The sequence below is a fragment of the Rissa tridactyla genome, chromosome 2 (genome assembly GCF_028500815.1).
Source record: "Rissa tridactyla isolate bRisTri1 chromosome 2, bRisTri1.patW.cur.20221130, whole genome shotgun sequence".
Classification (NCBI taxonomy): Eukaryota; Metazoa; Chordata; class Aves; order Charadriiformes; family Laridae; genus Rissa; species Rissa tridactyla.
In genome coordinates, this window is record NC_071467.1 from 69,619,750 (window position 1) to 69,646,112 (window position 26,363).

The window sequence follows — 26,363 nt, forward strand, 5'->3', positions numbered from 1 at the left end:
TGGGGGTCGGTCTCTTCTCCCAAGAAATGATGAGAGGTTGCACCGGGGGAGGTTTAGATTGGATATTAAGAAAAAATTCTTCACCGAAAGGGTTGTCAAGCATTGGAACAGGCTGCCTAGGGTAGGGTGAAATCACCATCCCTGGAGGTATTAAAAAGACATGCAGATGTTGCACTTAGGGACATGGTTTAGTGGTGGACTTGGCAGTTCTCGGTTTATGGTTGGACTTGATGATCTTAAAGATCTTTTCCAGGCTAAACAATTCTATGATTCCATGATTCTCTCATAAAAATATTGTATTCTAATACACAATTAATATTGGAATGATAAATACAATGAGTCAGGAATTCTGACATAGTTTCTGGAAATGCATGATAAAACTCCACTAGATCCTGTTTTACTCCCTCAAGCACTTTTCCCCCTCTGGATGTGGTGATTTCAATTACTTTGTAAAGGAGGTGTTACAATTAACACACTGAAGTGCAGTGAGCAGTCTGATGGCATTGCTGATCAGGTTTGTCAAGTTTAAGGAGTTTCTGCTTATCAGCTGAGATGCAGAAACCACTAGTATGATTGGTCATCACATATTTCGATACAAGGGATTTGAAATGCCACTGGAAATTTACTGTTTTAACAGCCAGCTAAAGACAATCATTCTTAAACTACCTAAACACAGTCCTCAAAGTCTACCCACTACACTTTTGTGTCTCAAGGCCCTGAGTTCCACCAGCAGCTGGATGGAGGGGACAGACTCACAGGTAACTGGTTCCCTAAACAATACCAGTGTCCTTATTTTGGTTTGAAAAAGCTATTCCCAACACCCAGGACTGCCCCCAACGATGAAGAAGATCATACTGTAACTTATTTTCATTTGTATCACATACTTGTGCAGCACTGATCAAACCAGGTCTATGATATGAAAGTGCTCTACCAGAGTAATTGTGATCATAAAACCTCCAAGTCAGTGCTCCTTCAGTCACCGAGAGCTATTGTTGGTTTAGTAGCCAGTAGAGCCAGGAAAGTGATTATTTCCTTTTGCATGGCACCTGTTACACTGCATTTGTCCTCCCTATAAAAGAAAGTTATTGATAAACTGGAGTAACTTCAGCAGAGGTCCACCAAGATGCTTAGGGTTCTGGAACACTTGACCTGTGTGAAAAGACTGAGAGAACAGGGCTTGTTCAGCCTGGAAAGGAGAGGGCTTTGGGGGGTGACCTAATATAAAAGCAGCTTTTCAATGCCTAAAATGAGGTTACTAAGAAGAAGGAGCCAGGCTTCTGGCTGAGTTGCATGGTGAGAGAACAAATGACAATGATGTCGTGGTTTAACCCCAGCTGGGAACTAGAACTACACAGCCACTCATTCACCCTTCCTCTCCCTTTCCCCCCCAAGAAGAGTGTGGGGGAAGAGCAAAAATAAAAAGGAAGGGAAAGGGAGAGAAAAACCCTCATGGGCTGAGATAAAGACAGTTTAATAAAACCAAAAACAAATAAAAAGATAAAATAATAAAAAACCCCAAATAAAACCAAAAAACAATACAGAAAAGGATAAATAACAACAATAATAACAACAGTAGCGATGACATGGGTCACTCTCACCACCCGGTGAATTGGCACTGTCCTGAACAGTGATCGTGGATTACAGCCCCCCCCCCCCCGCCCCGTCCCCCCAGCTAACCTCCAGTTATATGAGCATGATATCTATGATATCTATGGTATGGAATACTTCATTGGCCTTTCCATTCTTCTGTCTATTCTTCTATGGGAAGCTGAAAAAAGTCCTTGAACAGTGTAAATATCACCTAAAAACAATAGGTATTATTGACATTGCTTTCAAAGCAATCACTAGAAAGAAAATTAACTCTTTCCCAGTTGAAACCAGGACAAATGGTCATAAATTGAAACAGGGGGATTCTGGCTTAAGGCAAAATATTTTCAACAAGAGGACATGTATGCACTGTGAGAGGCTGCCTAGAAGTTGCCCTGATAGGCTGTGCAGCTTCCCTCCTTGGAGGTTTAGAAGATTGGATAAAACCCTGGGCAAGTTGGTCTGATTTCATAGCTGACCCTGCAAAGCGGTTCAACAGGCAGTTGAACTGGAGACCTCTGGAGGTCTCTTCCGACCTAATAGTTCCACTTTGTGATTCTAGTTTGGGTTTTGTAAAGCAGCTGTAAAAAATAAACGAACAAAAAAACCTTCTGCTTTACATTTGTGTAAGTTGTTCTTGACCCGTGAAAGTAGTATGAGAAAGTCTTATCAACAGAACATGTGGCATTTACAATATGTCAACAACAATTATAGTTTTCAGTCATTTCACAAAAATGACTTTTCAGTCATTTTATAGAAATGCTCTTAGCTTTTCAACAGTCTTCTAGAGCTGTGTTTTATCTTTAACACATCAAAATACACTCTGGCACAAGGGACCTTGAGTGAGATTGTCTTGGTGTGAACACTTGACTCACAGTGACACAGAGAGCATATCTGAATATAACCAATTATTTTGTACAGCTGGAGGGAGAAGCAGCCTGGGATAGTGTCATGGCTGCCAAGGAGGCCACAAAACCACTGGCAAACAGTCAAGTAGTATTTTTAGCAAGTGTTGAATCTGTCTTACAATTTCTTCTGAAATATGATGCTGGGATTTCACTCCATTTCTGTGGAATGGAGAGCAAGAGGAAGAAGAAGGTAAGTCGTAAATTCACACTTTAACTTAGGTCTGGTGGTGTGACTTTTTAAAGTAAAAAATTAACCATGACCTCAGCTTTAAAATCTACTTTTATACCATTGTTTTCTTTCACAGGTTATTGTGCTCAGATGAGTTGTATAATCACTTGCCTACACGAAGCATGCCTGAAAGTTGCTTTTGGGTTTCCAGATTAAGTGATGAGCTCATTTCCTGGTGGTGACAGGAGCTAACAAAACAAATATACAGAAATCCATTAGAACTAATTCACCCAAACAACTTGAGTGAATCACTCAATGCCCTTCCCTCACTGGGGAAAGAAATCAATGACTTGATGATAAAATTAAAGATTTTTTTTAAACAAAAGAATGTTTTTTTAATGATCATAATAGTATGATGAAAAATGCACAGTAGTACCTATTAGCCTCCTAATCTGTTTCCAGTAAGTACATATATGCATCATTAACTTCGCTCATCTAGGGTCATCCCTATGAAAATTAATATGCATTTTCATATGCTTTAAGAAAGAATCACACTTGTAACAATCACTACCTTAGAAGATTTAAGAAATTCAGAAAGGAAATCAGCAACGATTGTTGGAACTTATTTGATCTTTTCAGTCAAAAATTTTGGATGGAAAAGTAAATGTTTTAAAATGTCTGGCACTACTTCCTTTGTATGGTAATGTGTTGTTAATTATGTTAAAAAATATTGTAATTTAGGAAAGCAGAGCTGTTCCAAACGTAAGACAGTGTGTAATGAGCTGGCTAACATTATTAGGTTTTCCAGATTTAATACATTTTAATTCATGAACTAATGAAAAAAGTGAAAGATTAAGGCTGAGTTATGGAAAAAAAAAAAAAAGGTTTTAGAACTTTAAAGCTTGGGAAAAAACATTATATGGTGGTAGGAGAATGTGAAGAGGTGACTAAGTTCCTGGCAATAAGTATCTGCATCACTAGAAGATTCCTGATATTTCATGACTCCTTAATTTAGAAGCAGAAGATGCTAAGATGGAAAAACTGGAAGCTAAAGTTTGATTAATATTAGCACACTTTTGCTATCTAATAAATAAGTTTGAATCCAGCTAAGAGATTTGGACCTGATGTAGGAATCACCTGATAAAATTCTATAATCTGAACGAATCAGAAATTCTGGTAAAGTAACTATAAAATCTATTGAATCTTTGAGTCAGAGGCGTGAGTAGTTGTACTTCCACTGAACGCAAAGCAGAAAACCTGCTTTACAAAACCTAGGGGCTGAGCCTTGACATGTTTTGATGCAATACTATGTCTGAATTCTTGGGTATACTAATTGGCATGAAAAAGCTTGCACACCATAAAATGTTATCATTAATATTGTGGACTTCACAAACAGGACACTAGAAATATTTATGAAACTCAGACATCAAAGTAGTTTCTTTTTATCTCTCCCTTCACCCAGCCCTAGTAAAGCCTAATTGAAATACAATAATTATAAATGAGCTTAGCTTCTCAATTTAATTTCCTTGTGAGTAGTTTCATTTATTTTTCTTAGGCTTTGTTAACATGTTTTAATTAAAAGCTTTAACAAAGCTCAAGATACAACGTGCCATTAGGTATAGGAACATAATGGGACATATCTACAGAGAACTGGTGAACCTCTTTTTATGAGTTTGCCCATTTGTGCAATTGAGAGAATAAATTTAGTCATGAATCTGAGCAATATTATATTGTAGGAAGCCAGGTCGCAGAAAAAGGCTTTTCACAGTCCAGTTCAAGCAAAACTTGACAAAAAGAATTCTGCATCCCTGTCACTAGATTTTACCTAATTTAAACATAAATTCCACTCATAGCGAGAAAGCCTTAAACCATATTGGCCATGAAAGTCCTACTAAAAAGTATTTTGTCAGCAGTCACAAAATGACATCTGCAAGAAGGCTAACCCCAGATTAACCAAATACCCACCAAGATTCACTTATGGTGAAAACAGCATAAAAAGTCAACCACTTAGCTAGAGGCACTAAAGGGGAGATAAATCATTTCAAACATCAACATCTGTGCCCTACAGCTGTCTCAGTCTTTTCAATCCATTGCTGGAAAACATTAAAATGAAGCACAGATATGACTTTACTGGGAAACTATTTAAGGTGTAAAGACAGAGGGAGTACTGGAAGGCTTGGTTTGGGGGACCAATTGAAAATATTGATAGCACAATACTGGGACAGCCAGCCTCAGAAGAAATCAAGGAGGGTCTCAGACTGCTTTTGGAATTTCCATGTAATTATCACAGGTAAATTTTTTTTAGCCACATAAATGCTCTTACTCTGGAAGACATAGAGAAAACTTTACTACATAATGTATTGTTACAGTTTGAACATACAGTAGAAACAGGGTTAGTACAAGCCATTATAACTTCTATTATATTACTATTATTTTGGGATTAAATTTCTAAAGAGCATGCACCCAATGAAAGAACATGTGGTCTAAGACTAAAGAGGTAAGTTTCCCAATTCTTCTAGCAACAATTATTCAACACACTCAATATCCTGCTGTATCTAGACTAAAGTAATAATTTAGATAGTGCACCATGAAGGAAAAACTTAGGGTGATAAAAATGGGGATTATTTATTCTTATGAAAAACATAATAGTATATTTCCAGAGGGTCACATACTTGTGAACATTTTATGGTTTGAATATGTAAAAATAGTCATGCATTTCTCATGTTTAATGCATGCTTTGTGTGAACTTGGATTGTATAAAAAGAATTAGGGTACTGTCATGCATGACTCATTCAAAATGTGCAGAAATACTAATCTTTCCATTTGTTAAGCATCTTTATTTATTTGAAATCGTACATGCATTCCAAAGAAAAGAACAACTGCCCTTTGCTCTCATCAGTCTTTTAAACGTTCAAAAAATATGACTGAGCAAGGAGACTGAAGGAATCTCCCTTCAGTCTCAATGCTCAGCATAATTTTATTTTTTTAAATCCTGCTTTGCCACATCTCAATTTCAACTAAAATAGAAACAATTTACTTGAAATTTTTGCCGGAGTGAGTTACTTCCCTGTGAATCCTTGTGCTTATCACATTGAAGGCTTTCCAGGTGCATGTAATCAAACATTCAGGTAGGTTTCAACCTCTGAGGTTTTGATAATTGGCTTTGTTTTTAAATTCTCCAGAATGTTTGGGCCTCAATATTTTTTTGTAATTACTTTATCATCGTAAGCATACTGCTGTCAATAATTTGTCAGCTGCATAGATAGAAGAAAGGTGTTACTCAGAGAAAGTCTGCAGTGAAGCAAAGGAAAGTGACTACAGAGGGAATAGACCTTGTGTGACACAGTAGATCTCTCTCTGGCTCCTTTAAGCCAGGAGTCTGTACAGGCCATACATGTGCAGCCAAAAAAATATGAAAATCTGATAAAAATCCTTTGCCCAAGAAAATGCAGAGGAAAAAGGCTATATGGACAGCTGGGAGACAACCCGGTGAAACCTAGTAAAAAGCTTGTGTAAACTGCAGAACCTCCATTTGCTCCTCTAAACTGATGGCAGTTGCAGCCCTGAGGAGCAGTACTTGCTGCTGAAATTCTTTCTAGCTACAACATCTTATGACTCCTGCAAAGTCTTATCCTTGTTCAGGGCTGTTTTCTTTTTTTTAAAAAAAATGGAAAAAAAAAAGAGAAATAAACAAATCATAAGGCCCAGAGGCCTTCTCTGAGAGCTCATAATCATGAAATGCATTTTTTCTTTATAGTCTCCAACAAGAGCAATAAAACAAACAAACAAACCACAGGATTATTTCTTCTCCATTTACCAAGTCTGGGGCAGAATCCCTGTGGCTGGTCCGAAGAAACCCTTCCCACCTATTTGCTCCTTGGATAAAGCAGTGATGGTGCTTAATCTCCCCGCATACTGATGTTTGCTGCACCTGAACTTCTGCTCCTGGCATACACTCCTCAGTCTGCAGCATGCCTGTCACCTTCCTCCTCATCATGCAGAGTCCTCTTTGGGAGGAGCAAGTCACCATTGGTCCTGCTACCTGTCTCCTGAAGAGTTTAATGTGGTAGACATTCTCATGTAATCATTTTGCCTCTGCACAAAGGCTCCCTTCCAAATTGTGGCAAAAGTAGAAGCCCCTATAAAGCAGGAAAAGCTTTATGTAATTAGTCAGTGGCTAGAGAAAATGGCATGGCTAGGTGTAGTTTTCAGCTGGAAGCAGTTCAAAACCATCTCTCTCCTTTCCCTAAAGCATTCTTTAAACACTAGTAGGCAGGAAAAGGAAAATGTTTTTTCTCACACTGAAATTTCTACTTTATATAAAAGGTTTAAAAACACATTGGTTGGAAGGAGGCTAGGTTTGGAAGTGATTCATTAGCCTTGTGGCTTGTACTTTCACTCAAGAAAGCAGGGAAAGGGGAGAAAAGAGCTGTCCTCCAGGTTCTGCTAGAGGACCTCCTCATGGGTTTTAGGCAAGACCTTTGCAGCAGCAAGCACACAACCATTTGGAACAGGAGTTTGAAATGAGGTCTTTCAACTTTCAAGAACTTCTGCACTTCCAGCATCAAGAAAAGATCAGAGGGCTAACACAGTGGGATACTTAGAGAGCACAGGTTGAGTTGAGGTTTTATGGTGGACTCCAGGTATTTATTTATCCAGACAAACACACATTTAACTTCACATTTCAAGACTGGTCACATACCAGGAGGGTTTGCTTGTATTGCTTTTGAAAAGAAAACCTGATTTATGTATTCATGTAGTCATATTTGATTCAGATTAAAGATCTTTCCAGAAAGGGTCAGGTGCCTATTGCATTGTGAGGGGAGCAGTCAAACCCTTGCTGCCATCGCTGAAGCTAAATTTAAAAAAGAAAAAAAATTAAGGAAAAAAAATATTGAGGCCCAAACATTCTGGAGAATTTAAAAACAAAGACAATTAGCAAAACCTCAAAATAGAGGTTTTACCACAAAATGAATGTACTTGCAGACATGTATCTGTTGAAAGGAAACTAAATACAAGATACTAATTTTCAAAGGAGACTTATTCAATTTGCACTGGAGAAAGAAACTCTTGCATGCCATTTCCTGTAATAAGGGTGTTTTGGATGCCTTCATGATAGCAAACAACCAAAAACTACAAAACATACATGCCTATGATTGCTACACACTATCATTTTCATTCTTGGTGCATAAAAAGGGAAAGGTGCGTAAAATAATCATGAAACCAGATTAAAAATTAGGTGAAAATAAAAAAGAAAAATGAATAAATCCATTCTGAACTACTTGGTATAGATTTCTTCCATCTCAGCTTGCTTTGGTTATACTACTTACACTTTTGCTTATGCTGTGTTTGTCTTATTTTCTGTTGTAAAGCACTCTTTTACTTAACTGAAAAGGACTTGGCGTGCATCTGTTTTAGGTGGTTGGCAGAGCTCTGATCCTTTCAAGACTTTCCTGGGTTCATAGTTTATTAGTCCCACAAGTCAACCCTTTTCATTCATCAGATAACTTTGGTTATCTGATCTCCACTCTTCTATTGACCTTTATAGGTCCCTTCCAACCCAAACTATTCTATGATTCTAGTACAAGACACCAAATTTCACCAGGAATATTTGAATGAATTCCCTAAACATGGTGCAGGACTATTCATAGCGTGGAAACTTAGTGAATCATGTCATACATGTACAATTTTGAAAATGTGTTTTATGGAACATTTCCAGATAACATATGAAGAGAATCACAGAGAATTGCAGTTGTTGGTTTTAACAATAACCTAGGCTATTTTTCAAGTAACTTTCCAAGAATGAGAACAAGCTATTAACATATTTTGAACTTGTGTAGGCTGACAGAATAGTTGCATACAGAAATATATCCCACATTAGATAGAGTCAAAGTACTTAGATAGAGACAAATCCCATGAGTTGCATCATGCTGCAAGCATAAATGACAGCTCCTCAGTTGTTTTATTGCAGTAGAATTCCAAACATTTTCGAACTATGAACCAGAATAAAAAAATGCATCTAAAAATCTAATAACAGAGTTTTTCCTTCAAAAGAGGAAATATTTATACATAAAACTTTGTGAATATTCTCAGTTAAAAAATTCAAGACAGTATGAGGTCTCAGAATACCGAAGTTGGTGCTGCACACCTAGCTGCTTTTGAATGAACAGCCATGGTATTTGATGTGTTCAGATATGCACCAGGACAAAGTACATTTCCTGCTTTTTCATCTTTCAAAAGGATAAGCACCCTGGTTGTTTATCAGTGAGAGTAAATATACAGAGGATTAAAGTGCATACATACTTTTTTTAATAGCAGTATGCAGTTGCAATGTTTTGTCTTGAACTAGCCTTCATAGGATGGGGTACAGTGTATTTAATGAAAAGGGTTGACTTGAATGACAGCTGAATACCACAAAGAAAAGGGCAGCCCTGCATGGGTCATGACTGAAATTGGCTGCTGCTGTGATTTAGTAAGAGCTTTTCAGTTGGGAAGTGGATATTGTAACTCACAAAAGGTAACTTACAGCAACAAATTGAGCTGAATAGAGCTCTGAACTAATTCATGGTTTATTGAGTTCCCCTCTTGTCAGTGATAGCCAACAGTTAACTGAAGTGATTAGTTCAATATTCAGTCACAATGATATACAGCCAACTTTCCAGCTTATAGAGGTCCTGAAAGGTTTTTTAAAAGTCCTGGCAAGTAACATAATTAAAAAAAAATAAAAAATAAAAAAGCAAACAAAAAACACACCCAAAATTTGCAGCATGGGAGGTGAGTTCAGCACAAGCCAGAGGATGATGGTGCTCTTGAAATGTATCATAAAACACACAGCAGCAATTTCAATGTTTACCTCCATAAAAGGACTTTTAGAGACTTTTTATTACTGCCCCGTGTTCCTAGGTACACCAAGAAAACTTTGTATTGCTGATGCTGCTACCTGGAAACTTATGAAAATAAATAGTAATTAATATCCTTAGCTAGTACGTACACTGACCCTGAAATCAGAGTAAGCTAAAACTTTCCATTTTCCTGGAGCAGAGAGAAGACGACAGTTAAAATATCAGTAGCTCTTTGTAACATTGTCATGATGGATAAAAAAATGACCATGAGATCGTATCAAAGGGTAGCTTTACGACAGGATTTATAAGCGGGGGCTTAAAGACCGGACCTCATGCGACAAGAGGCCGCATTGTCATCACAAGTTGCAATGAGGTTGGGCTCTGTTTTCCCCTCACCATTTCCAGGTATGGCTGTATCCTGGTCCTGGAGGCTAGTTCCTGTGCTTAGTAGAAGGAAGGTATATTCATGTTTTTTTTCAAGGTCTATTTACCGCTGCTTATCCAGACTGTGTAGTGAAATATATAAAGTCACAGTCTGAAAAACAGAAGACCACTAGACGCGCTTAGTAATATCATAAAAACATCTGCTTCATAAAAAGCTGCAACTGGCAAGAATTTAAACCAGAAGTTCTGACAGAAAATGTGTGCTTTCCTTAAAGAATGTGAAGAAGGCTTGAAGGAACGTTCCCTTTTAACCCTGTTTTTAGAAAACTTTTATGTGATTTTATTGGGCCAGCCTGAAGGAAATGGGTCTCCACTTTTGGCTAGAGGCATGAAGTCTTTTCAAAAGCACAGACAGCATCTACTGTTATTAAGAAGGCTACCTTGTAACCATTTAACTGTAACCTTAAAGGGTCTTAAAAGGGGGTGCTCCATGAAAAAGACCTCAAGGCAAAGCAAGTGGGTAGTCAGGCGTCTGAAAAAAACGAATTTTGAACGAGTGGGTTAAAAAAAATATGCTTAGGAGTAATATTACCTGGATGATTAGAGTTACATCAGGAGGTTAGAGAAATGTGTTAAATAACATATTGTCAAAAGGCATTGAACTGTTCAAGTGCCCAGGTATTTAGGCCATAGGAAATCAAAAACATATTATCTCATTTTTTCCTGATGTATTTTAAAACATATAATGAGGAAAAAAAGGGTGGATGAACCTCAAATGTAGTTGCTGGTTTATCTGTGATCCCTGGCATTATTCATAAGTGCCAGGGATTAAATTCCTCCTTGCTGTAGCACCCCTGATTTTAGTGGAGCTTGACCAGTGAGATGTTTGGTCTTTGTGTTGAGCAGATTGCACACTGCATCCACACATATAACCGCATCTTTTTTATAATGACAGCAGTTTATCTAGCACTGTCATGGGTCTTGTGCAACAGATTATCATCCTGTTTCTCCTGGTGTCAATAGCAGGAGAATCATGAAAATAAAGACAGACAAATAGCTGTTCCTGTAAAATTGTAAATGTTAATATAAATCTAATTGGCTATATTCATACCCACTTGCAATCATAGGATAAAAAAATCAATATTGGGAGACTCAACTTATTTTAAAATATCAAATTACTGATACTCATAAAGGGAACTGCTCATGGCTGGTCCACTAAGTTGAAGAACATCCAGCAAATCAGTTGAAACAATGAATAAATATAGAGAAATCATAACTAGCTCACTGATGTTCTGCAAACAGTAAAAGACATTACATTTGTTGAATAAGTTATTAATTCAGGGTTATTTATTAAATTCTACAAAGCAGCATGTCTGCCACAATCAAGCTGAACTCTTGGGCACGTGATTAACTTGAAGAATGTGACTGGGTTGACTAAACCCAAGGGATTACACAGACTTTTAAAATTCAGAATCTTCTTAGGTATATTATATTGGAAACAGCAGACTTCTAAACGCACCCAGTGGAAATTTTGCCCTTCATTTCCACAGAGGCAGTAATAAGGTCCTAGAGGAGAGTTGTTCTTTTTTCTTTATGTTTCACTCTGTGTAATTATTTATTTTTTTCTTAAGTACACATAATTAACATTCACTGTAATATCTCTCCAACTGTTTATCTGCCTGTGCATCTCTGAGGAGATATGAATCATCCCATGTCACATCCCACAGGTGGCAAAAACAGGTCTTCATTAGGACTTCAAAGTTTGCCTTGGAGTTGCCATGAGTTGCCTCGTCGTGGTTGCAAGGCAGAAGATGTACAATTGAGATATTACTGGTGGCTGTCCAAAGAACTGTGTAAAACATACCTCTGAGCTGTGGATGTAAACTAGCAGGGAATTTAAAAAAGGTAACTCAAAGCTGATTCAACAGACATCCTAACCTCCAAAGTTACACAGAATTATTTTTTCAGAATCATGCAGGAGAAATTCTCTAGAACTGTATGAGATGCCTCCACAATGGCAGTGCAGTTTGGATCAAGAGTATATTTTGAAGTGAATCCTTCTAATTACATATTTTTATCATGCTTTGGTTCACACTGAAGAGTGTCCACAAGCACAAGCAGTATTACTTTCAGATGAAACTCAACAAGGAGGAATGCTTCACAAGGGAACCTGACTGTGCTTTAGCTGCTCATGGGTGTTCAGTTCCCAAGACCACATTAGACCTAGTTCATAGGAGTCCCTCATGCATAGAGGTCATCTTGGTATCTGAAAGACCCACTCCTAGTGTACAGGACTATTACTTAGTTTAGATACAGCTCAGCGTGTCTGAATTGCTTCACTGCCATCAGTGGATCTATTCCAGCTCATAATAGATGGTAATCTGAAGTATTCTATTTCTATAGTATAAACTGTTGGCAGAAGGGTCTTTTTAATTAAAAATAAAAATGTGAATAACATTCTAAAACTTTACAGAAATATTTCAGTCACAAAAATCAACTTTTTACCATTTCCAAAGTCATCTAATTGGGCAAAAATTTGTTGATTTTTTTGTACTTAATTGCAGTGCCATATTAAATTACTGTTTGTAACTTTAAAAAACCTCAGAAGCTTCTTAACCAGATTCTCTTATTTTTGATAGTTATGAAACCAGCTCTATAAAAGGAAGAGGAATGTGTAATCATTTCAACATTATCTGTTAGGTAGGAAGAATGAGTTTAATCATTTCATTAATCAGCCATCTTTATAGATCAAACTATATTCAGTCTTCCCTGAAGATTTTATTCTGTGATCACTGTATGAAAAACTAAAATGGTGAACAGGAAATTGAAACTGTTATTATACAGGAAATAACAGCACTCTGTCAAAATCTACAGAAGAAACATATGTTCAAAGTTACTGTCAACATCTAACATATCAGATCAGATAGAGAGAAAGACCAAAATTACAAGAATCATTATAATATCAATTCAGGGCAAAGTTCTATGTGAAAATAAATCCTTTCCAGCTTCATGAAAAGGAGCTGAACACTGAGTATCTGATGGAGCAAAGATCCTGTCATAATTTCATATACCAGTGGATCATATGGCAGAAATTTCACTTCCCTCTCCCACTCCTCCAGACTTTGTACGGTCACAACTGTAATATCTAATATATGTAAAGAACTCTGTGCCTTCATTATCTATGCCTAGCTTGCAAGAACTGCTGTGGTGTTCATTACCAGCCAGCAATTAGGTATATAAGTGCTATTGTCTCTAGTACAGTCCTGCTACAATGTATTTTGATTTATTTCTAAATTTAAATATTTTTTGATTAAAGCTGTTAGAAAGTGTCAGGACGGAACAGAAAGTGAGCTAAAATACACCAAGTTCTATGAATTGCTGACAAGGTTTCTCAACTTTTATAAATGAACTGAGAAAAATGTGCTGTGGGATAATCGTTACTGCCTCAGTACTTAACTGCTGTGTTATCCGTATTTGTTTAAGCTATCTACTGTGCATATAGCAACTCATCACATAGAAAAATGTTTTGCATTCTCTGTATGGCAACAGGTAGAATAAGAAGCCTACCCATCTAGCTAGCATGCAGCATTTAACCACCAACTGTAGCATGTACTTTCCACATTCATTTCACCTCAAACTCAGAGGGAAATTAGGAACAACAAAACACCTGGGATTTGCCAGCCACAGATCTTCCAGGCAGTTTATAGCCTCTCCTTTCTTAGCACTTACTAATTACAGCTGCTAGAGCTAAGTTTTTTAATCAGAGTGATCTGTAAGATGCTCGGTACAGCACAGGCAGAACAGCAATGCACGTTTCTGCTGGTGAACACAACTCAGACATGACTCAGTTTGGTCGAGTCCTGAGCTATGTGCTCAGCATGGCCTCAAATGTGCTTATCATAAGATATCTTCTGACTGGCAATATTTGAGTAAGTTCTTGATAAGTGCTTCTTCTGAGACCAGGTGCTCTTCTCTCCCCCAAGATGTGTGAAGCAGTAGACCATAAGCTTCCCAAGTTCTCAAGTGGAACTATGCAACACGAAAACAGTAAACAGTACTCAAAACAAACAAGATGCAAAATTTCAAAGCCAGTCAGAAAGCCGTCTGTGATAAACAGAAACAGGAGAGGGCTTCTAATAGCTTCTGACTCCTCTGGTAAAGACCCATCACCAACAGTCTTGAACAACAACTGATAAAACCATATCAAACAGATCATCATCCTTGACTCTTAACCTTTCCAGTGCTTCTTGTTGCTTGTAAGTATAAGCAAACTTTTCTCTCTCATCTTTTTCAATCACTTTTTCTACTATAGTGAATACAATCGTGTTCTCTGTATTACATTAAAAACAAATTCCTTCTTTCTTTTTTCTTCAGTCTCTAGGCCTGAAGTTGGCTCCAACAGCCTTGTCTAGACAGCCAGGTGTCTAGGTGTCATGTTAAAAGCTAATTCCTGATGTTTGATACATTCTAAACATTAAGAGTAGGCCGAGAACACTGTTTTTTTCCATGAATTGTGGTCTAGCCTGTGATTTAGCACGTTACAGTTATGCTATTAGCAAATTGAGAAGCTGAGTACCTCTTGCTTCCCATTATGCAAGGCGGGTAGTTTTCAAAAGTAGTGCTGGGTTTTAAAAGTATGAATGTTAGAATTAGTGTGCAAAAACCATATTCAAATGTGATTGTTATAGATGCAAGCAGACCAGATTTTTGAAATTATCAGGACAGTTTATCAGAGCTGTTGCAAAAATCTGCTTTTCCTCCTCATACCATGGAATCCAAAGTGCCAGACAGATGTTGGGGGGAAAAAAAAAAAAAAAGAAGAAGGAAAAAAAGGTAAAACATGCTGTGATTTCTGTGTGACCATCTTAGCTCTCCCCTCTTCTAAATCTGGGGGATCACCAAAGACCTCAAATCACAAAGTAACTATAAACTGTTTGGGTCAATCCCAGCCTGATGGTTTGGTGGCCCACTTGGACTCCATCAGGAGGCTGTGCCTGTACTCTTTTCCTGATCTCAGAGTAGGACTGTTCCACTCTGGTCTGGCATCTGGATTAATAACATCAGTCATTATCCTTACTATTTACTTCAGGTAAAAGTAATGGAAAATATGTATTCCCCAGCTCCATTTCTACTATTACTGGTCTCTATCTGCGGGATAAATATGGTCACTAACCTTACAGGCTAGAGGGTGTTATGGAGGCATGGAAAGGAAATGTGAAAAATAATATGGAGTAAGCAGAAGCCCTTTCACACAAAAGACAGGATACTTAGGTTCACAGCCCTATATGGTTGGATTTACAGCCACAGCGTGGACCCAACATTATTTACCAAACCATGTAATTCCACCATTCAGAATAATTTTGTTAAAATTTGCACAAATATTCACTATATTTGCAGCAATAATGTTGCTGCAAGTAATTGACTTGCACATATTGAGAAAACACTTGGTGAGTCAAATTTTGCGTCGCTGGACAAGGCTACAGTGACTTGCAATAACTTACATTGAGAAAAGGAAAATGTGGCATTGATTTCACCTTGAACACCACATCCGCAGGAGAGATGTCTGCTGTTACACACTGGACCGTAGAAAATTACAGTATTATCAATACCATGTTTCTTTTGATTCACTTCTGGAATACCTCTCTAATTCTGACATGTGATATACTGTGTCACCTTCATGTGTGGTAGACTTACTCCTTTCATCTAGCGTTCAAGGTAGAGGACCTGAACTTCATTTCTTTTTTTTTCAGCCTGGTAAAAGCATTCTCCAGTTGAGCCATAATACAAAGCAGTGGTTTGCACACCACTTAAATAAGTTGTCATGAAAAGAAAACTGGAATTCACAAAATCTGCTGGAGTTGATGTTCATTCTTTCTTGACTGCAGTCTGTGCAAAAGTGAAATTCTCTATCTTTAGATTGATTGTTGTGATATACATCAAGCTCCAGTTCTTCAGAGTCTGACCACCTTGAGTGATATATGTTAATGACTTGCTTTAGCAATACACCTAATATAAATCTTGCTGTCATTGATGAAAGAAATAAAAGTTTTATTTGTTAATGAAATATGATGTAGTCTTTCCGGTGCTCTATTTAAACATCACCTAGGAGTAGATCATGTTTTTAGAAGTCAGGAGTAGCCCCAGGCCCTCCATAATTCTAATTGATGTAAATGAAGAAAATAATGAAAGCTTGTGTGTGCTGACCCTGTTATACAGGGTGGTTTCACCTCAATTAATCAAGGAACCTTTAGAGATGTTGCAAGCATCTGGCCGGAATAGGGAGTTCTTCAGACTCCGATACTAAGCTGGCTGAACTCAGTTGAGATACTGTGCCCAGATCTCTAGCAAAACTGCTTTGTTTCCAAATGCTGACGTTTAAAGTAACTACCACATTAAAAACAAAACTAAACTCCTCTCCCTGGAAAACATTGTTCTTTGTGTTGGGGAAATATGAGGTGGATGGATAAATCTGAGAACAAACTTCTCCCCTTGGGAAGTTTGTGTTCTTGCTATGAAGATGAAAGCACAGAGAAAATTCTCATTTTGTGTTTGAAATGCCAAATACCAGGTTTGACAAAATTAATAGTATACAGAACAAAACCTAGGAATAATGCTTGCTTTTCAGTCACTATCTTCACAAAACTGACATTTGTAAAAGCTAATGCAGTTCAGAATTATTTATTTTTACTCTGTAGTAGCTTATTCTAGCATTTTTCTGGAAACATAGATATTCTGGTAGCAAGTTACCTTTGTCACATCTGATATGTGTACTTTCCATAAAATGACCTTCATGCCATGCAGCCAATAATGCTTGCAAGTAAAACCTGAAGACAAATGAATGTCTGTAATAACACACTGGAAGGTTATGTTTATTGATTACAAGGCTGAATATTTTTACAGTGATATTCCTTTCTCATAAAAATGAAGCATGCAGGTTTTCTTTTTTTTTTTTTTTTACAACTAGAAGTATTTACAATTGTTTTACAGATGTGGTTATTTAATTGTTCAGTGAGTTCATAGAGTGTACAGTATCAAAGCAGTAATTCTAAATACCGATTATGTACAGAATGAATTAAAAAACAAAACAAAACAAAAAAAAAACCTTGGGGAGAAGGTCCACTCATATGCTGCTCATACAAATTTAAAAGCTGCCTAGCTTCTTGAATTGTAAACACGGGATAATGAAATTTCTATAAGTTTAATGTCTTTCAAATGTGTAAACATAGACTTGTTTTTGCAAATTGTGAAAGGTGCTTTTAGACAAAAAAGGATGTGGCAGGACAGGAGAAGTATGAGGGTGTGGTGAAGATTAGTAATAAGAAAAAGAAAATAATAATGTTCTGATTAAAAAGGAAAGGACCAGATGAGTTGTTTAGTACTCCTTGCAAGTGTTTTGCTTCTCAGGCACAACTGCTTCTTAATATCACCAAAATTGTACAATAAGTATCTTATTTTCTCTGAGCCTTCTTTCTCTTGAAAAACTGTGTCCTAAAGAAAAGAAAAATCTGTTTTCATACTTATTTACTGGAACCTTTGACAGGTTTTTTACTGCTCTTTCTTTTTGAAGAAATTCCTGCGAATACAAGTCTTGAAAAAACCTGAAGACTGTTTGAGGTGAAAAAGCGAGATAAGCAGAAAGTAGCAGTTTCGTGTGCTTTCCCAGGCCTGTCAAAAGGGTGCCTGCATTAGCCTGAAGCTAACACCACAAATTCCCACACATCAACAAAGATCAAAATATGAGGGGAATCATCCTTTTCTATTAAAACTAAAATAGAACGCAAAGCTGAGTAGGAAACCCAAGCAAGGTTTGCAGGAAATCCCTGCTGGGCTGAACACCCCTCTGTGTATCTCTGACAGTTGCTTGTGCTGCTCTGGAAGAGAAATTAGAAGACCAAACCTAATTGACCCTTATCATTCCCATTCTCTCCCTGAATTGAGATTGCCTTCCTAAGGCTATGGTGTGTTTTCCAAAGAAGAGAAAGAAGTGAATTTGAGCAGCAAAAGGAGGGCCTTCACTTTATCAAAAGGAAGCCATGAGCCCAGAAGAAGGAAGAATTACACATTTTGCCATAAAAAACAAAGCTTATGAACATATCCTGTATCTCCAAGGAATTTAAGCTTCCCTTGGGTCACTTACCTGAGATATTATTGCAATTGGTTTCACTATGGTCAATTTTACCACAGTAAAGTGAATGAAAGAATGCTATCACTTGCACAATATTGAGGCTTTTAAACTATATTACAGGCTGAATATATTAAGGAAGAAACTAAAAATGATCAGTAATTACCTTCTTGCTTCCACCTCTTAAAACAAATGCAAAAAAATTAAGTATTTTTCTAATGTAGTTTTTTTAAAGTTGTGGCTGCAGGGGGCTTTTCAATTTGTAGAAGCTGTGGAATGAATGGATATCTGTCTGGAAACTGCAGGTTATAAATACAGCCCGTGTGCGACAAGGATATCACAACAGAAAAGTCGTCTGGGTTTTTGATTTCTCCGCTGACCTTTGAGTGCAATTGCCATATTAATACATGACATTAATATTGACAAAGGTCCTGGAAGGCATTTTTGATCCTAACTAAAAGCAAGGACTGTTCCCTGAGGGGAAAAGAGAATGGCAACTCGAGAAGGTGCAGTGTCCAGAGGAGTTGGAAGTGGGGTGATGTGATGGATTGGGAAGTGCCTGCAGGGGTTCCAGGTCCTGCTTCTCCCTCTGCCCAAGGAGAGGGATAAGGAGTGGGGCAGTGGGGCCCATCCAGTCCTGCTCTGCTTAAGTGCTTATGCCCCATGGAGCGTCTTGTCCACACAACTCTCTTTTGCCTAGTGTGGACGGATTATGACACTTCTTGTTTAGACTGAGCTGGTCACAGTAATTAATAATTTATAACAGTAGTAGATGACATAGTAAAAGACTCCTTGGGCTGCCTTTTCTGCTGTGCAAGGCAATTTGATGTTTGCTGTGAGGACCAAAATTGACCCCTTCATACTTTCTGGGTAACGAATACCAGTTCTTATCAGGTACTCGACCTTACGCTAAGTATATTGGTTGCTGCACATTTCTGCGTTTTTACAGATAACCCACTCAAATAAGAAGCATCTGGATTTTCTCTTCAAAGGGTTAAGCTGAATTCCTAGCAACACGCACTGCGACAGTGGCACATTATAATTAAGATAAGAGCATTATGCTATTCAAAGGAAAAAAGAAACAAAACTTAAAATTTTCAAACAGAAAGAAAGCTTTAACCTGAGCCTCTGAAGTACTCCAGATCATTTCTGTCTTACAAGATGAATCACAGTTTAAACAAGATCATGATTTCCTACTCCAAAGTATTCCTTAAACAGAACTATGATTTGCATCATACTGGATGAAACTCCCACTTTTTGCTTTTTAATATAATGGAGCTGTCACATGGGACATGTTTGTTTTGGACAGAAGCATGCTTCTACTTGATTTCAGCAATTTATTCTGATCCACTCTAGTATATTATTTGCTGCATTATTTTTACCAATGAAGATTGCACAAATCTTCTTGTGCCTAGTGCTGCTGCATATTTATTATCAGGATGACTGTATGGTCCTTTCTGCCTAGGTGGGAAATAAAAAGAAAAGGACACATGACACTGAGGAAAACTAAACTGAAAGAAGAAAGTACACAAAATATAAATAATATTAATTTACATTTATAAAATTATGCTGATATTTTACATTAACTGAATATCTGCTGACTAGCACTTATGACACATCATTCTATGTAAATAAAATGAAGATCTTATTTTGCAAAGTATCTGTTTTTTTCCAAAGATCCGAGCTTTCATGTCTTTTAAATGAGTCTGAACTTAAAGATTTAGCATATTCCTTTCCACACCCCCAATGACCACTTTAAAGTACTACCTTGTTTTCTTAGCATAAATTTATGAGTAGAAAAGAAACCAATGCAAATGAATAACAATTATAAAACAGTCTGTTTAATTTGTGCCTGTATCAGTGATCATCATGATGTGTTATTGAAGACCCATAGACTTCTGTACTGCCATGAGAATACCTCAGGAATTCCTGTTTTCCCACCCTCTACAGAAATCTACTCACAATTTTTTTCAAAGGTGGATACACTAAATTCACAGTCTAATTTATGTGTGTTTTCAATTACCCTTGTTCTCCTGTTATCTGAGACAAAACACACTTTTATCCTTACTGCACTTCCCTGGAGAAGTAGACTGAGAGATAGACAGGACTTTGATAGATTATATAGGGGTTAAACTGGCTGGACAACAAGTGTGCGGGACCTGTTGTGACTATACTTGACTAGATTTGTTGACATTTTTGTACAGGGACAACTTTATTCTTCCATCACAGCATCTGTAATGACTCTATACACAAAAACTTTGGGGTAAATTAATGGCCAGGTTAGACTGATTTGCTTTTTCTTGGATAACAAACACACTATATTGCAGGAAGTTTCCGGTCTATTTCATTACAAGAGCAATACAACTGCAATTTAAATATTTGCCACTGTGATAGCGAAACAATTTTCAGAACAGGTATGACAACTGACTTCTTTTTCCAAGACTATTTAAATAATCATGAGGTGCTAAAACTTAGTTGCTGTTGACCCTACCCAGGCAGGTTAATTACAGAATTAGGAATAGAAACAGTAGGAATTGAAGGCTCTGCTCTTGTATATCCTGAGCAGCCTAACCACTAAATAACAGCATAGGAATAAGCAATGCCATCTGAACTTTTCATAATAACAAAAACATCACGGTGCTACCATGTGTAATGATACTATTAAATCAAATATTATGACAGCCTAATGGGTGCTATCAGGGAGCAGGGAGGTCAGAGTATTGTGTAACTTCTGGTTTTAGTACATTCTTGTTAATTGCAAGGGGTTTGGCAAAGTCCAAAGGCAGCTTTTAAGTAGAAGTGCAGCTGGCAAGAAGAGGTGAGGGGCAATATGAGCCTGTGAAGACATGGGTATAGACTGACACCAGAGTCATTTAGATACACTTCTGCCTTACCAAGTAAGCTGCCCATCACTGTTACAAAGCCATGTTCCTCTTCCCTCGCTGTCTTTCCAGCTCATGAATCTTTCATTCCTTTGTGCACAGTGAGCTGAGCTTTAACAGGAGCATTGAGGGGGTGAGAGGAGGACAAGCTATTTTTTATAAAACGATCATCATATCATTATGGCTGTTTAATTAAAATGTTCATGACATTTATGATTAACTCAATTGATGTAGGTTAGATGTCCTCTTAACCTGACCTCAGGATCAGGACCCTGAGAGGGCTGAAGGACTTCAGTGACCAGCCTGCCCTTTCTCCTTCCATACATTTGTTAAAGGGCAATGGCAAACAGAATCTCATCTCAAGTTTGCCACATAGTCAGATTCTTTGTTAATGACAGAAAGGCTACATCATTGTCATAGTTGGGGTATACAACTGAGAAGAAAGTTTTCCTGACTTACAGGTCCTAATGTATGCCTTTCCTATGTTACAATAAACCTAATTTTTGTCCAAGTAACTGGCACAGTATTTAAGTTCAGAAATAAAGGTGGTGTGATCCATACAGACTAAAATAGTTGCAGCTGATCGTATCGGGGCCCTGTTAAGTTTAATATCCTTTCTCCAGCACTTGCCAGAAGCTTGAAAGTAGCAAAAGTTCACCAAAATGGGTCCCCCTGCTCATTCTTAGGAAATATTTCTTCCTCGCTCCCACTGATTAGTAGATATACTGAAATATTAGTGTTTAACTTCATCATCGTTTTGATTTGAGGATGTCTATCATTTTACATTTTTTCATCAGCAAATGAAATTACTTTTTTTCACTAAGCCATTTCTCAATGCCATTTTTTTTTTCTCCACACAGATCACTGGAGCAGCTCGTTAACTCTGAAAATGAGTTTTGCATCTCTGGTGTAAAACGTTTCCTCTCACTTTGGTCCTTAGCATCTCTGAAGCATGGCTGTACAGTAACGATACTACCAACTAATATTTACCTTTCAGTTAAAGTTAGGGTGATTTTTCCATAAGCTATTGCTATGTTCATATATTTTGGTGGGAATGAAAACATATCAAAACACTACGCATTCAGCAAAAAATGAAAGCTTTCTGTATCTGTTTTCAATTTTATCCACCAACTCCTCCCTTTAACCTCTCTTAAAATTCCATTAAAAATCACAAATGCTAAAGCAAACAGTTTAATTAAATGGCTAGCAGCTGAACACTAATTTTTAAGAAACCATTGGTTTATTCTTTGCACAGCAATTGCTTAATCCCCTACTGACTCTTTTATATGAACTAGAAATTGACGTTGCTACTGCCACTCAGATGCTTGCTAATGTTTTCTTTTGATCACCACACATTTTAGGATTTTTTTTCTGGTTGCATAGCTAGTGTACACTTTCCATATTTTTGGGGCCAAAAAATTTTAAAAAACTAATTATTTATATTCCAGATCTCTATATTATTTTATATAACTTTAAAAATCTATCTCAATAGAATTTAACCCAAAAAAATCTAGTTTCATAGGATGAAGAATCAGGCCATAAGAATCAGCTGCTGCAGAACAGGCAGCAAAAAAATATACTAGGTAGAAGATATAATTTCCAATGAAATACTGTACTCCAAATTGAAATTCAGAATGTCAGAATAGCAGAGAACAGAGTGAGGAGAGAGGTGAAAGGGAGGGAAATAGAGGGGGAGGGAGGATGGGGGAGGAAGGTTTGTCACTGGCTTGAGTTAAAAAGGAGTGTAGGGTTACGCCAGGGTGCCTTTGCTAATAATGACAAGATCGTTTTCTTCTCACATCTGTAGCAAAAAATGAGAGGAGAAGATGGAAAAGAGGTCCTGGGATGTACCAGCTGTTGATGTTGCTCCTCCCTGCTGAGCCCGGAGCCTTGTGCCCCTACCGGAAGGCTTTGCAATCTGTTGACATCTCCAGCTCTCTGCTACTTCGGGACACTCAGCTGAATCTAAGACGACGATCATCTGGCTGAGTGAACAAAAATCAGTGCCTACAGTGAAAAAGCGGGACTAACACACAAAGCAGATGGCTAGAGGCCTGCTCATTCCTGTTTCTGGAGCTGTTTACGTTCTTAAGTGACTAATTTTGACACGTTATACCACTAATGAAGTTTTCCGGTGTGACCCAGTAAGCTGTGTATAGTACAGTCTGGGACCACTCTAATTTGACTTCTGAGGCCCAGTGCTATTTCTGATCTACAGACAGTCAATTAAAATTACTTGTGCCTGACTGATCGTGGTCAGTGAGCAATCAAAGATGAATTTCAAAATGACAGCTTTCTCCCATATATACTACTCAAAACCTACAGTTTTGCATTTTCTTAACTAAAATACCTGGTCAATGCATAATATCAGTCTCTAATTTTTGTCCTTGTGGGACTGAGATCAGAGCCATGGCACAAAAGAAGATGCACAGGCCTCCAAGACCTTCACTGACATAACTGTTGAGAAATTGGAAGTTTTATCCAGCCCTTCCTATATCAAAGCGTGCAGATCTGGAAATTGCAAGAGAACATTATCTGATGAAAATGCTAGTATTTCAAAAGGACTGTGAAAAAAAAATTTTGGTTAGGTTACCATCTAATTCTGGCTCCCAGACTTAAAGGCTGCTGGGATTGCATTGACTAAGGTACAAAATCTAGTATGAAGCATAAAGTCTTAAATACTCCAAGACCAATTAAAGTAGTTTAGTTGAATATCATGGAGAGGTTTGAATGAAAGCCTATTTCATCCCAATCCGTAGTTTCAGATTCCTAGGAATCTCAGATATCCTACAGTTATCCAACTTGAAAAAAAACCACCCACCTGGTCTAGTCTGTAAATATGTCTTTACCTGTGTCTTAAACTTGTTCACAGTCTCACCGTGATGGTTCCATGGGGACTGAGAATCAGTAAATGATTATCCAGCTAAGCAGTCAAAACTAAAAATAAAACACATAAACAAACAGTTTAAGGTTATTCTGGAGCTGTTAAGGGCAAGATATCTAATAATAGTAATGGTTGAATGACATTCTCTGTTCAGTAAAAAACTAAAGAGCCTGCCTAGTCTGGAAGCATTTTGCAAAGTGCTTGAATTAGTATGAGCAAAGAGGAAACAGCAGTTGTTTTCCAGAGTCTGGATGTGGATTTACCTTTTGCACCACTGGCTGCAATGGCCAATTCTCACACACAACATTCCTCAGCTTCATGGCTACTGAGGCTTTTCTATTCTAATCAGGGATGCACCAGTTCAGCCATGTCCCAGTGGCTAAGGCAGTCATTCAGGGTTGGGGTTTTTGGTTTTTATTTGCCTGTGCTATTCACTGTCATTTCAGATTTGGATTATCTGAATGGTCTATTATTACACCCCTCCACCTAATGGAAGGAAAGTCTATATTGAGGTCTACATTTGTCCTATCTTTAGGAAAAACTCCTAGTTTATGGAAGTGATCTCATGAATGGTGACCTGTGAACACTCTCAATATCAATTCAAAAGTGCTAAAATAGCACAAACTATAACACAGCAACTGATCGTTCACATGTTTTGTTGCATGGAGAATACTGTTGACTTTTGCCATAATGATACAAGCAATGACTCTTCTTAGCCCAACATAACATTGCCCAACAGCCTAGAAAAGAGGCCCCAGTAATTTGGTAACTGTCCATCTACACATTCATTGTGCACTCAAAACCTCTATGACATCCACCAGTTGTGTCAGGCATGATGAGCACCTAGCCACAAGGCACTTTTCCTATGTAACATTTCTATATTGTTTACTGTTAACAAAAAATCTTTTGTGCTGATATTTAACATACAGGCACTATTTAACATGCTAATTACAGATTAACCCAATATTAGCCTTTTAGTGACATGCCATCTAACTGTCCTATTGGAACAAGGTCTAGCTGGAATCACTATGAAGAATCATATATTTTTGATGGAAGGGATCTAAGACAGTACACATAAAATGAAACGGATGACTCCCCCCAAAGTCTTAATGCAATCATCAGTAAAATTCATGGTGCTCAGAGAGACATTTGTCTTTTGTTATGGAATATACCAAAGACAGAAAAATGTTTATCTGTCCATGTTTGCATGCAACTTTTTATTTCATTTGGTTTTCTTTCATCCTCTCATTTTTTCCCTTTCTCTCAGTCAGCTAAAAAAAACCCCACTTTTGTTGTGTAGTGCTCATCAGTATATAATTATCTAAACATTAGTCTGTATGGGGATTTTAGGATCTCCTCACTTAAACCAGTGCAGATTTTGATTCTTCACATTCTTCCTTTGATCGCAGGAAGACAATTCTGCAGAAACCGTTTTCTCATTTTAGATCCCCAAAGAAGAGAGCAAGAGAAAAAAACTCCACAAAACAACCCTCTGAGATACCACTTTTTTATTTCTTATTTCTGTGGATCAGAGGAAGGCAGTAGCTGCCTTCTGTTCTGCCACCACCCAGATATTTCTTAGTTTCTCAATTCCGAGCAACAGTTTTTCACAGTCACTCTTGATCCATGCACTTGAACCATCTTCCCTCCACCGTTTTAATCTGCCTTGTCCTAGTACTTCACACCCATCTGCAGAACTTGACTGTAACACTCAAAATGCTTTACTTATCCATAAGCTGGAAACAGTCTTGGATTTCTATTGTCTCATATAAGGAGTTCCACTAGTCCAGTAAGAAACTTTTTCGTGTGAGAACATTTTGCAGTGACTCTACAATCATTCATCACAGCTGTAAACGGCTCCAACAGACCACAGGGGAGCAGGACTTTTTGCATCAGAAATTCAAGATACCAGATCTTCTCCTGTCACTATTCGTATACTAACAGAGCACAAGCAGTGGAGTAAAGAAGGACCTAAAATTAACAGTGACTGATACCACCTGAGGACAATGTTGGTGCCACATCTCTTTGCAAAGCAGCACCAATATAAATGTGTCAATGTTCTCCTAAAGAAGAAAGTGAAATTTCTCTTCCGTTTTCCAGAAACAGTGCCTAATGCTGGAAGAGGGTTTAGCCCAAATTAGTTAAATGGGATAAAATTCCCAGACCTGATAAGATAGTTAGTAGCTTTCTGATGAGCTGCCAGGCATATATGAAGAATGAAGTTCCCAATCCCCCACACACACATAGGTTTATCACAACCTGTTAATTCATACGAAAACTTCAAAGTGCCTCATATTCTGTAGGACTTTACCTCCAATTATCCAGCTCAAGTTAATAACTGAACCTTATTTTATTTTTCACTCTGAAGAGAAGGGCAAAAGAAAAGAAGAGGAACTCCTAGAGTATATGAACTGAGAACAGTGGCAGGAGTGAGGTTTGCTGGGATCCCGCATTCCTTTGTGAGCTTAACAGCTTTTAGAGGACTTTTCAGCCTTAGGGTTTATCTAACTTCCTCTGGAGACAGAGCTGGCCAGGAACTGTTCCCAAAGAGGAGAATTAGGGACATTTGTTCTTTAAATATGCTT